The sequence below is a fragment of the Euphorbia lathyris genome, chromosome 9 (assembly GCF_963576675.1).
Source record: "Euphorbia lathyris chromosome 9, ddEupLath1.1, whole genome shotgun sequence".
Classification (NCBI taxonomy): domain Eukaryota; kingdom Viridiplantae; phylum Streptophyta; class Magnoliopsida; order Malpighiales; family Euphorbiaceae; genus Euphorbia; species Euphorbia lathyris.
The window spans coordinates 69,053,335-69,067,406 of record NC_088918.1 but is presented as its reverse complement, the minus strand read 5'-3'; positions in this window follow the sequence as shown (position 1 = coordinate 69,067,406).

Sequence of the window (14,072 nt, the reverse complement as noted above, 5' to 3'; positions counted from 1 at the left end):
AAAATATTTGGTGAGAATTAAAAAAATAATTGTTGATAGATAGATTGTTGTTAGATATTTTGGAAAGAAAATCAATGATGAGGGCATCCCCTTCAAGAGTTTGGGTCAGGGCGAAGGGAGTCGAGCAAGCAAAGAAGCACGGGAGGAAAAGGGGGCAAAACAGCCCCACACAGCGTGTTAGCCCCTCCATATGCGTCATTTTATCACTCATTAGTAACATAACACAAATATATGATTAGACGTGAATTTTTTTAAAAAGAAATTAAACAAATATAATGTTTTTTATTCCAAAGTCATGGAAGTTTGGAGGGAGGCGGGCCTTGCTAATTTAATTGAACAATCAAGCCTTGATGCGGATAACTTTGCTCGCTTCTTTTTCTATTTTTGCAGATTAGCTGGTGCAAGGAATTCTGAGATTTTTATGATGTTGCTGTGGTTATGGTGAGAGGCGAGGAATGAATACTTTTGAAATCGAAAATCTGCAACCGCTGTTGGAGTCGTTTTGAGGAGCAGGCGTTATCTAGCGGACTGAAAAACGGCTAGGGAGCGGAGTATAATTCCTTCCGCGATACCCAGGGAGGACGAATGTCAGAAACTATGGCACCGACCACCGACTGATGTTGTTTCCTGTTGCACAGATGCAAGCATATTTACTATTCTTGAAAAAACAGGAGGTAGTGCTGTACTTAGAGATTCACAGGGTGCCTTTATCTCGGTCCGGACAAATCTGGTGGAAGGAATTATGGAAGTTAGGGAAGCAGAAGCTTGGGTGGTCTTACACGCACTCGAATGGACCATGCTTTTGCTAGAGCGGCCTCTCAATTTGCTAGTCAGTGTTACTTTGATATTATCCCTAGTGAGTTTTCTTTTTCTGTGTTAAACTTTTGCCGGCTTTTGGTTCATTAATAATATTTTACTTCAAAAAAAAAATAAAATGTTTTTTATACGAGTTGGACAAAAAAAAAAGAATTCAAATATTGCACCGAATTTATAAATATTGACCTCCAATTATGCTATTTAATCACAAAAATTATGAAATCTTTTTTTAGAACCAACTGATATGCAATTGATGCAGAATGAAGAGCAATATATTTCTCCTTTTACAATAATGTCTGAAATCGACCAAATTTACCAACTTTAAAGATAAATTACACTATTTTAGATGTTAAGAGAGCCCTAAATGTGGGGGTACTTTTGCACCTTATAAAAAAAGAATTAAAGTTAATTTAATCTTGGGAAAGAAGTTTATAAATAAGTTGATATTAATCATAAACCCAGCTTTACTCAATTGAGTAAAGCAATAAGAGAATATAGTAAATGTGGGCATATCTAATAATATTATTCAATCTTTAGCTTTTTCCACTTATTAAAAGAATATTATTCCTTTCTATTTTAACCAAACCAAGAAAACATTATTCCTTGTCTTTGTCTTTTGACATTTTCTTTTATATTAATTTCAAGATTTCTTATTTTCATTTCATTAATCACTTGCCCTTGAAACATTGATTCATATAGTGTTGTAATTTGTAAATGATGCGGGAGGTAGTCCGGTTATTCATATAGGTATCCCCATCTCGTGGGATCCCTATCCCCATCCACAATATAATCTAAAAAATATTAGTATATTTCAAGGTTATCAAACCCGGACCGGACCAGCCGGTTCAATCCGGTTCGACCAAAACCGGTCATAGTTCCGGACCGGAGGTAGTCCGGTTATTAAATATTTGAGAACCGTTTAAAACCATTTGAACCGGCCGGTTCAACCACAAACCGGTTGACCTAGTGCCGGTTATGCGGTTTGATCCGGTTTGATTTTAGACATGTTTACTTTTAAAAAAATATAAATTTTTTCAAAGGTAGAATTCGAACCTTAGACCTTTAGCATGTAAACTTTAATGCTTACCACTACACTACCATTTAATTTATGTTTATAATTAACTATTTAAGAATAAATAATAATGTTACAATTTCAATAATTAAAATATGATTTAGTATTATTTTTCTATTTAGATAAATATCATTAAAAAATTATTTTATTTTTTCAATATTAACAAAGTTTAATTAATATTTTTTTTGAAGAAGTTTAATTAGTATTAAATTTTAAATATATACAAATAAATTTTAAAAATCTAATAAATTAAGATTGAAGTTGAATTATAAAATACATATTCTATTAGCATATTTACATGTTAGTTATTGATTCGGAATATGAGTTAGGCCGGGTCAGGCCCATTCGGGCAGATAGGCCCAATCGGGCAGACGACCCATAGGCCCAAGCAACCTCTATAAAAACATACCTCACATTCAAGAAAAGGGAGGTAATCACTTTAAAACCATTTTGAGCACCTTACTTTGAATAGTGGTGAGAACCTCTGACTGTCTTGCTCGTCGGAGTATCCGCAGGGACCATTCCCGGCGCAGGGACGATCCATACAGACGATAAAGCCTCTTTCCGAAGACCCAGATCACGGAGTTCACTTACCTAATTATTTGGTGCGGTGAACGTGGACTACGAGTGACCTCGGATCTTCAACCAAGATGGAGACCCTTAATGACCCGACGCCAGTGACGCAGCGAGAGGCGGGAGCAACTAGCTCCGTCACGCACGTCGGCGGTGTGGTCCTGAACGTACCGATCTCCCCCAGAAACCTTGGGTCGTTACTGGAAGAGGTGAGCCCGGAGGAGGAGGCAACCTTTAACGCCGCTCAGCTCCTCAGCGCGGTGCAAGGTTTTCAGACGACGCAGGCCGTGCACACAGCGGCTCAAATAAAGATCATCGACCAGCAGAGGAGCCTGCAGGAGGAAAACGCTAAGATTTGGCAGTACCTCAAGGAAGCAGCGGAACTACAAAGGGAGGGAGCTGCCCCGGAAGAAATAACCATCGCTGGGAGAGGAGCCGCAGCCACAGTCACCGGAGAAGGCGAGGGTCGAAGAGCTGGGCCCACGACAGCGAGCGACGAAGATTTATTGGAGCTGAAGATCCAGCGTTTCCTGGACAAGAGGGCGCTCGGGGGCGTGATGGGAGGCAGCGTTACATCCAGCAAAACGCCGTTGGTGCAAAGGATTATCGAAAAGAGATTTCCGCGCGATTGGAAAGCTCCTCGACTGACCTAGTACTCGGGAACCGAGGACCCCAATGATAATGTGGCGTCCTTTATGAGTACCATAAATTTATACTCGAAGGATGAGGATATCATGTGCAAAGTCTTCCCCACCACTCTCTCCTCCAGTGCACAGGAGTGGTATCGGGGACTTGCTCCGGAGTCCATCGACTCATTTGATCTATTGAAAGACCTTTTCCTCTCTCGGTTTGCCGCGGCGGCAAAGGTTAGGAAGATCAGTTCGGACCTCAATGGCCTTAAGCAGCGGGCAACTGAGCCTCTGCGCAACTTCCTTTCAAGGTTTCATCACATGGCATCATAAGTTAAGGGTCTTAATCTGGAGGTGGCCCATGATGCTTTAGCAAAAGGGACCACCTGCGAGCCTCTCAAGCAGAAGTGTTTCCGAAAAATGCCCAGGTCTTTCGAAGAGCTGATAACTATGGCACAGACCTTTGTCCGGTACGATGACTGTGACCGGCCCGCCGGTTACGAGGAAACGGAGAAGGATAAGGCCAAGGGTGACTCACAGAAACAAGAAAGAAGCCGAGCAGCCCCGGAGTCGCGCGAGGATGTCCGAGTCCGGAGGAAGGCTCCAATGCCCTATCCCGCCCGAGCAGAGCGCACTCACCCGGAGCGAAGAGGGGATCGGGCCCGGGGCAAGGAGGTCCATTACACCACACAACTTCAGTCACGCCGATATGCTCAGCAAGTCCCGGTCAGTGAGAAGGGCAAGACCCGAGCAGAAAAGGAGTACTGCAAGTATCACAGATCCTCCGGACATTCTACAGACAACTGCTTTCAGTTACAGAAAGAAGTCGAGCGAATCACGGAGCAGGGGGCGCCGCCCAGATCAAGCAGGCAGAGGGAGCAAAGCCCGAAGCAGCGGGAGACGGGGCGGGTAGAGGAATCCAAGAAGCCAAGATACCAAGGAGAGATACACGTGATCAGAGAAGGAGCACCGGCACTTCCCGCACAGCCCGAAGGCTCCCGAAAAAGAAAGGCAAGCGGGTAGACATTGACACTGCAACCCCCACTCCGGACTAGTCACTCGGAAGCACTGGTGGTCACTATAAGCATAGCAGGCTTCAAAACTCATCGGGTGCTGGTTGACACCGGAAGTTCGGTGAATCTGCTCGCATGGTCGGCCCTCCGCGCTATGAAGAATACTCACACTGCCCTTCGAGCAGGGACTTTCCCCCTGGTCGGACTGTCGGAAATCGAGGTGCCAGTAAAAGGAGTCATTTCACTACCAACGAGTTTGGCCGAGGAACTTGAGAGAATCGAGCAGGCTGTGGAATGGGTTGTGGTTGACATCCCCCTGGCTTACAACGCGATTATCGGGAGGCCGCTCCTGGCCGCCCTAAAGGCCACGGTGGATATCTCCGAGTTATGCCTGACATTCCCCTCACCTCGTGGAAATATCACTGTCCAAGGGGACCGATTATTGGCAAAAAAGCTGCAGTGGGAGGTGACTCAACCTCGAGCAACTCTCTACCTGGAGGACGGACTGATGGATGTAAGGGGATACAATCCCGTACCTATTGAGCCTATCGGGGATTGTGTCCTCGGAGACGGCATGATAGTGAAGATGGGAACAAAGCTCACTTCCCCGATAGCCGAGGAGATCAAGACCGTTTTGAAAGAGCATTCGGATGTGTTCGCCTGGCGCACCGAGGACATCACGGGGGTCGCACCTGAAAGCGCAATGCACAAGCTAAATATCGACCCAGCCGTCGAGCCCATCAAGCAAAAGATGAGAGTGCAAGCAAAAGACAAGCAGGCGGTGATCAAGCAAGAAATCGACAAGCTCCTAGCTGTAAAATTTATCCGTGAGGTGAACTATCCGGACTGGCTTTCTAATGTTGTACTTGTAAAGAAAGCCAGCGGAAAGTACCGTATGTGTGTAGATTTCACCAATGTCAATAAAGCCTGCCCCAAAGATTCTTATCCGCTGCCTAACATAGATCAACTCCTTGATCAGACGGCTGGTCGAAAATTTTTGTCACAATTTGATGCCATCGCAGGTTTCCAGCAGATTCCTTTGGACCCCGACGATGCCGAAAAGACCTCCTTCATTACGCATGAAGGAACCTATTGCTATAATGTCATGCCTTTCGGTTTGAAAAACGCGGGGGCCACATACCAGCGATTGGTGGATAAGATGTTCGGTCACCTCATCGGGAAAACCGTACAGGTCTATATTGACGACATGGTGGTCCTAAGTTCTAACGAGGCCGATCATTCACGAGATTTAGCGGAAGTACTCAAAATCTTCAGAACTTATAACCTCAAGCTCAACCCAGAGAAGTGTTTCTTCGGAATTCGCAGCGAAAAGTTCTTGGGGTGTATAGTATCGGAGAAGGGCATCGAGCCTAACCCAGCCAAAATAGAGGCCATTATAGCAATGGAGCCGCCACGCGACCTACAAGGCGTGCAGAGGCTTAACGGAAGGATCATCGCTTTGGGACGCTTCATCTCCTGCTCAGCTCAGCGATGTCTCCCCTTCTATAAAGCGATCAAGAAGGAGCACCCCTTTAAGTGGTCAACTGACTGCCAGGCCGCCTTCAGCGCCATAAAAGCTTTCCTCGCAACTCCCCCCTACTCTCGGCGCCAAAACCTGAGCGGGATATTTATTTGTATTTCACGATTTCAGAGGAAACGGTAGCCGTCGTCTTAACTCAGGAGGAAGGGGCGGAACTTTTTCCAATATATTTCCTGAGCAGAGTGTTGAAAGGAGCAGAAGTCAGGTACTTCGAGGTGGAGAAAGCTTTATTCGCCATTACCCAAGCCTCAGAGCGCCTGAGACCATATTTTCAAGCACACACGGTCATTGTCAGGACAAATTATCCGCTGAAAAGGGCTGTGCAGAGGCCGGAGGTCTCCGGGCGAATCACAAATTGGTCCGTTCGTCTTTCCCAGTTCGACATCCGTTTTGAACCAAGAACGACAATCAAGGCTCATGCCTTATCCGATTTCATAGCAGAATTCTCCGGCTGCGCAAGAACCAAGCTTTCGACAACAACGTCTCACTCGGACGATGTCTGGACTATGAGCGTTGACGGGTCGTGTGCCCGAGGACGAGCAGGGGTCGGGGTAGCAATTCAAGGGCCTGGTAACCTTCATTTGCGATATGCCATCCGGCTAAGTTTCCCGACTACCAACAATCAAGCCGAATATGAGGCCCTCATCGCCGCCCTTCGACTGTCAAAAGCAATGGTCATAGGAAGAGTGACAATATGCTCTGACTCGAAGTTGGTAGTCAGCCATATCAGCGGAACTTATCAAGCAAAGGACCTCGTCATGTGTCGATACTTGACCCTCGCCACATCCCTGCTCAACGACATAAAGAGCAAAGGTGTGACGCTGGATCTAGTGTTGGTTCCGCGGGAAGAAAATGAGGAAGCGGACGCCATCGCTGCTCTTGCAGCAGGGGAGCAATCTAGCGACCCGCTCACCTTGATCGAGAGTGTCAGCGCCCCGGCTTTTCACACACAGACTCTTCTACCGATCGACTCCGCGAAGACAGCGCAAGAAGGTTGGAAAGGCCCAATCATCAAGTACCTTCAAGACGGGACCCTTCCATCAGATCGGGCAGCAGCGTCCCTAATCGTCAGACGTTCTTGGCGCTATGCACTACAGGATGGCTTGCTCTACCGAAAATCGGCCACACACCCCTGGTTACGTTGTATATCTAAGATAGAAGGAGATCATTGTCTGAGGGAGATTCACCAAGGTGTCTGCGGATCGCATCAAGGAGCCCGAACGATTGCAAGGAAGGCCCGGCTCCAGGGGTTTTACTGGCAGACCATGGACTCCGACGCAACACGTCTGGTCCGCAGTTGTCAGGCTTGTCAACTACACGCCAATGTTCATCACGCCCCAGCGGCCCCATTCAAGGGTATCATCACTCCATGGCTCTTCGCAGTGTGGGGCATTGACCTGCTCGGCCCTTTCCCAATGGCTTCGGCGCAAAAGCGTTTCGTGGTCGTCGCGGTCGATCACTTTACCAAATGGATTGAGGCTGAAGCACTAGCCAAGATAACCGCTAGCAACGTCATCAGCTTCGTCAAGCGAGCTGTCATATACCGTTTTGGGGTCCCCCATTCGTTCGTCACGGATAACGGGAAACAGTTCGACTGTGGCCAGTTTCGCGACTTTTGCGCGGACTGGGGAATCAAGGGCCGGTATACATCGGTGGCTCACCCTCAGAGCAACGGCCTCACAGAAGTAAGCAATCGCACGCTCCTTCGAGGAATCAAAGCATGATTAACCGATCAGGGCAGGGGGTGGCCCGATCATATTGTGGCAATCTTATGGTCATACAGAACCACCCCGCACACCGGCACTGGTCGCACCCCCTTTTTTCTCACCTACGGGTCAGAGGCAATGGCACCATCAGAAGTCATTCTCCGCTCCCCTCGACAGGTAGATTACGAAGAGCGCGAAAATAATGCAGAGCTAAAGGAAGCCAGCGATAGACTCGAAGAAGAACGCCTTAACGTCCTATTACACATTACGAACCATAAGCAGAATATGGCGCGATATCATGATCGAAGGGTTCGCCCACGCGTTTTTCAGGTCGGGGACCTGGTGCTCCGGGACGCCGCGGCTGCGCAGTCCCCTTTGGCGCAGGGAAAGCTCGGACAGTCATGGGAGGGTCCATACAGAATCGATATTGTTCTCCATAATGGAGCTTATAGAATTGCCTCTCTCGACGGAGTAGTTTTTGACAATAGCTGGAATGTCCAAACATTAAGAAGATATTATCAATAATATACGAACTCCGTTTCAAAAGACAAAGGATACAACTAACTCATTTAAGTTAACGATTCTAGGCGCTCAGAACCCTAACGCGTTCTCCGCCACATCAAACATTCGGAACACTCTCCGAACTGGCTCTTCGATCAAATCGAACGCCTCACTCATCGTCTAACTCATTTAAGTTAACGATTCTAGGCGACCAGAACCCTAACGCGTTCTCCGCCAAATCAAACATTCGGAACACTCTCCGAACTGGCTCTTCGATTTGATCGAACGCCTCACTCATCGTTTAACTCATTTAAATTAACGATTCTAGGCGCTCAGAACCCTAACGCGTTCTCGCCAATCAAGCATTCGGAACACTCTCCGAACAGGCTCTTCGATCAAATCGAACGCCTCCCTCATCGTCTAGCTCGTTAAGATAACGATTCTAGACGTTCAGAACACCGTCACTCTCCGACAATTGAAGCACAAGGTAAACAGGAAAATTAGAAACAAGTTTTTCAAATAAACAACAACATTCTTTCATAAAAAAAAAACAAAAAGTACATAACAGGCAAATACAAGAGCCAACGCAGGCCAGACAAACACAGTAATCACGACGAGCTGATCAAATAGGTTTTGGACTGTCAGGGTCCGGTATCTCCTCCTCGTCCATCAGATCCTGGTACATCGCTCTCCAATCCACGCACTCATCAGTATTATGACCATTCTGTCTATGATATAGACAGGCTTTGCCCACATGAGTCACACGGTGGTTCGGATTAGCCGGAACGGGACCCAGGCTCCCTTTCCTCGCAAATTCTAAAAAAACTACACTTCGAGGTTTGAGCGGATCGACGAAGGTCGGCCCATAGGGGCGTGAGGGGGACGCATGACGCCCTACCCGACGATACTCCACCTCATGCGGCAGATTCAGCACCCTTTCCATCTCATCCGCCAGAAGCCTTTTAATCCAAGAAGGATGCGGATTGAGGACCGGGGCGACAGTCTCGTCAGGAAGGAGGTACCCGATGCCCTCGTGAGACCAACTTTTCTTTTACGTAGATGAATGTGCGCTTACAGCAACCTCGCAAGAATCAGTGACGGACCCAGTATATGGCATGGAATTTTCGCTTTCCACTCTTCTTTTCTGCGGACCCAAATCACGATTCAGCCAGATAGGGGACGAGTACCTAACTTTTCTCTCCGCATCAATCTCCTCAGACGGAGGGCAGTAAACATAAGGATGCGGCATCGCCGAAATAGCTTTCTGGACTTCGAGCACCCGAGCAGGATCAACGACATCCCGAAGCGACATTTTCTGAGAAATTTAGTTAACAGCTAGAGGGAGTAAAAAGAGGAACACTACTTGCTAATTCATACGTCAGTAATCCAGCCCCTATTTATACCAGGTCGGGGATAAGACGTGAAAGACGGCACAATGCAAAACAATCACATCAAGCAAATAAAACATCATTAAATGCAACTAGATATCCCAATAAAGATCCAAGATTGTACAAAACCATCATTACAATTATGAAGCAACCTCCCTATCACTTCTTAAAACGATTACAAAATTCAACAGCTTTCGCCTGTGCAGATTTGTCGTAGATATCCGGAGAAAAGATCACATCCGGAGGAACATTATAACCTGCGGAGTGCGCTGCGGTGATGAGCATCATACGATCCAGTTTCACTAGTTTCGCCTCACGCTGACCCGCCAAAGCACGGAGATCGGCAGCCTCCTTGCGGGCAGCCTCTAGTTGTCGCTTCAGGGACGCATTCTCCTCGACCAGCTCCGACGAGCGTCTCGTTTTCTCCTTCATAATACCTGCCATATGACGGGTCCACCCAACAGCCATTTTCAGCAGCACCCGATATGCGCAGATCTCCTCAACATCCTTCTTCAAGCGCTGCGAAAGTTCCACCCGACCGGCAGTTTCTACCTTCAGCTTCTCTGACAACATCACGATCTCAGCCTCGCGATGATCTAAAGTTTCCCGCGCAGATATCAGTTTCTGGTTCGCCTCCTCAAGATCTTTGACAGATCTTCGCAGACCCGCTTCCATATCACGAAAAGAGTTTTCGTTGTTGACACACATATCGAACACTCGGGTTGCATTTTGAATGGACTGCAGATAAGAATGTAAGTCAAAATAAGACAACAAAAATCGGGGCACTCGCTACAGCAAAAGAAAACGAAAGAACTCACCACGCCAAGGGCCGATAAAGTCTCTAAACCCAAGTTCATTTTCGACGCACCATCCATCCGCTGCTGCTCACCAGGAACCCGGGCCACACGGGCCATTGCACGGGCCAGGTCGGAGGTCATCATATCCGAATGCACAGACAAATCCATCACATACTCCTTGAACTTGGCAATTTTCATCTCCATCCTCTTTACCATCTCCGGATGATCCCGTATCCGATCCGTTACATCCATGGACATTTGGTTAGCACCATCGGAGGAAGGTTTCTCCCCACCTTCGCTACAACCAGCGTTTACTTCCTCAGCATCTCTCTCTCCGCCCGCATCTTCGACAACGGTCTTCCCAACGTCCCTTTTCCTTTTCTGAGTAACCATCCCACGATCGGGACTACCAGAGACCTCTTCGCCCATCTCAATCATCTCCACTCCCCCAGAAGGCTCCTCGACAGCCGGAACAGCTACGGGCTTCCCCTGTGGGACATCACCCTCCCCGTCAGCACCTTCCCGGGCAGCAAGAACACCTCCCATGCTCTGAACAACTTGGTTCGCATCCTCGAGTGAGGAATACGATACCAAGGATCCGGAAGCTCCCCCAAATGCCTCGTCGGCAGTCTCCAGACCAACACTGAATTCATTCGGATCGAAGTCCATGCTGACGCGGGGATCTCCTGGACCTGCACGAACCAAAACAACGAAGAAAACATCAGACTTCAGATTAATAAAAACAACATGCCGCATAATGGACAAAACAGGAAAATGAGCCCAGTCCCTCACCTACTACGGCAATATTTACAGAGATGGCCTCCAATTCTGCCAGCTCACCAGCTTTGAAGTGGTACCCCTTTTTCCATTTTTCAAAGTCATCCGCCGACCACCCTTTGACATCCGCCATTCGCCATTTATTCCAAATATAGTAACCAGCGGAGAGGAAATGACGGACCAGCTCGTCAACGTCCTGCTTATGCTCTTTATCTGTCGGGAGACCTTTTAAGTGCGTGATCAATTTTTCCTCGAAAGGAAGCATTGGTCGGGTCTTCAGCCACCGACTGGAATCCATAGGATCGTCATTCCACATAACCCGAAAGGGAAAGTCACCATCACGCTTTCTCACTAGAAAGAAGCGATGACGATACTCCGATAGCTTATCCTTCAGACCACCCATAACTCTGAATTTCTGATGCGAAAAAGTAACATGATGCGATCGTTGTCCTTTGCTCGGTTTGAAGAATTCACGAAACACTAGGCCCGTGGCCCGATATCCGACCGAACGGCACAAGGAGTAGAAGGCGACCATCATCCTCCAGCCATTCGGATGTATTTGGCCAGGACACAGATCATATTCCTTCAGTACCTCCACAAAGAAAGGCAGGAGAGGAAGCCGCATCCCCGATTCCAGCTGCTCTTCGTAGACTATGAGTTCATTAGCGCTACCCGCATGATGAGCTCTGGTATCCTCGTTTAGCGCCGCTAACTCATAGGGCTCCCCGAGCCGGTACACCGCCGAGATCGCCGGAAGATCCGCCGCAACTATGATACTATGAGCATCTTCAACCACGAGGGACTCTGGCCTCCTAGGGCGCTCAGCTTTGTCGAAACGCTTACCTTCGCTTCCAGCAGGGCCAGGTGCTCTCTTTAAATTGCGGCGAGAGGGCGACCTACGGTGATTAAACCCTCTGGAACCGTCACTACCACCTCTAGTACACCGGTGGCTACTCCCCCGGCCGGACGATCAACGGTGGGTAGCGGACGAGCAATGGGTACTTTCCTTTTCTTCTGAACCTCACCCGCCACGCTATTTTCACCCACTTTATCCGCTCGCCTCTTTCGCACAACTGACCGGATTCGCGCAGACTCTCGGAGCGTGTAGTCACCCGGGGCGACCGGCGGCAGTCTACTTAGGGCTCCCCGTGAAGACTCCTCTGACATAATACCCCTCCCCCGAAGTCGAAATAAAAGCGAGAAAAACGCACAAATCAGAGAAAAAGTAATACGACTAACCTCTCGAAGGACACGGCAAAGTTCTGCAGCAAGAAAGGAGCCCCCGACGACGAAAAACGGCCGACAAATGAGCAAGCGGTTCCTTGCAAATGCACAAAAAACAGGTAGGAAGAATACGGTCGCAGAGAACAGGAGCAAAACGGCGCGAATTTTTCAGAAGATTTGGAGAAGAAGAGATTTCCTTTCCCCTCCTCAAAATATTTATAGTGGGAGGCAAAATAATCACGCAGGCACAGTTGTCAATTCGCATTTAATACCGACGGCGCACGTGCAATTTAAAGCATATAAATGATGGCGCTAAAAAAGAGAGGCACGCTTAAAGAGAGAGAGCCGTTTTGGAATGTCAAAAGAATCGATGTTGTCGTTTGCCGAGCGAACATCACCTGCTGAACCCTCGCATCAAATACTCGACCAGGCTTCTCGTTGGGGGGGACTACTTGATTCGGAATATGAGTTAGGCCGGGTCAGGCCCATTCGGGCAGATAGGCCCAATCGGGCAGACGACCCATAGGCCCAAGCAACCTCTATAAAAACATACCTCACATTCAAGAAATTGGAGGTAATCACTTTAAAACCATTTTGAGCACCTTACTTTGAATAGTGGTGAGAACCTCTGACTGTCTTGCTCGTCGGAGTATCCGCAGGGACCATTCCCGGCGCAGGGACGATCCATACAGACGATAAAGCCTCTTTCCGAAGACCCAGATCACGGAGTTCACTTACCTAATTAGTTATTAATAAAAATAATCACTATTAATTTTAAAAGTACATTTGTTTAATTTTTATATTTATTTGTTATGATATTAAATAAATATTATTAGTATAACTTTTATGAATACAATTAATATTATACTATGTTATAAGATTAAATACGAATAGAATTATAATTTTCATATGATTTTTGAATACCGGTTAAACCTCGGTTGGACCCCGGTTAAACCTCAAACCCTTAACCCTTTGTCTTTTCCGATTCTTTGACCGGTCCGGTTTTGACAACCATAGTATATTTGATATAAAAGATGCATCAATCATAATTTGTAAGTAATACATCAATTTATCAAATAAAAATAAACAAAAATTATGAGAATATAAAAATAAACGTCTAAAAATCATATAAATATATTATTTTAAGAATATCCAAAGATATCCTCATAGGGACATGGCAAGGATAGGGATCCTCGAGGGGTGGGATACATGTCCTTGTCCCCGCTCTATTCCCGCCTCTAGAGAATTTATTCCCCCAATCCCACTTTAATGAGTGCATTATATGTATACATGTTATCTAAGGCAAGTGCACTCTATTGTAATCAAGGGCAAGTGCACTCTATTGTAATCAAGTAATAAATTGACATCAAGTAACGTCCCATAGAGATTGTATTTATATATATTAATCTATATATGAACTTACTATCATTTAAACAATTAATTGAAGAATGTTTTTTACACTACAAGAAAAAACTCTATCACCGACAGCAACATTCCGTCGGTGATGGACTAATTTGCGTCGGTGATCGCTATCACCGACGGAATTCCGACAGATTCACCTGTCTCGGCGTTGACCTTCTAGGTAAGCTGCTGCGAGAAATTTTTACCGACACAAAAATTTCACCGACACAAATTGTAATCGGAGTTATGTGTCGGAAATTCCGACTAATTTTAGTAGGTGACTTGCGTCGGAAATTCCGACAACATTACCGACCCAAATGTGTCGGTGATCTTTTTTTAAAATATTTATTTAAATAATTCACCGACAGATAATGCGACAGAAATGCATCGGAATTATAAATCATTTTAAAATTAATTTTATATTTTATTTTAGTCACTTTATTTGGATTGAAGGAAACTCGAATGAATGAATGAATGAATATATATATATATATATATATATATATATATATATTAAAACACAAATCAAAACAATTGTATCTATAACAAAATGCAACTATAACACTAAGCAATCTATAGATAATACCAAAAGTGTACACATTTTTCAGCACTCATCTATAGATAATACCAAAAGT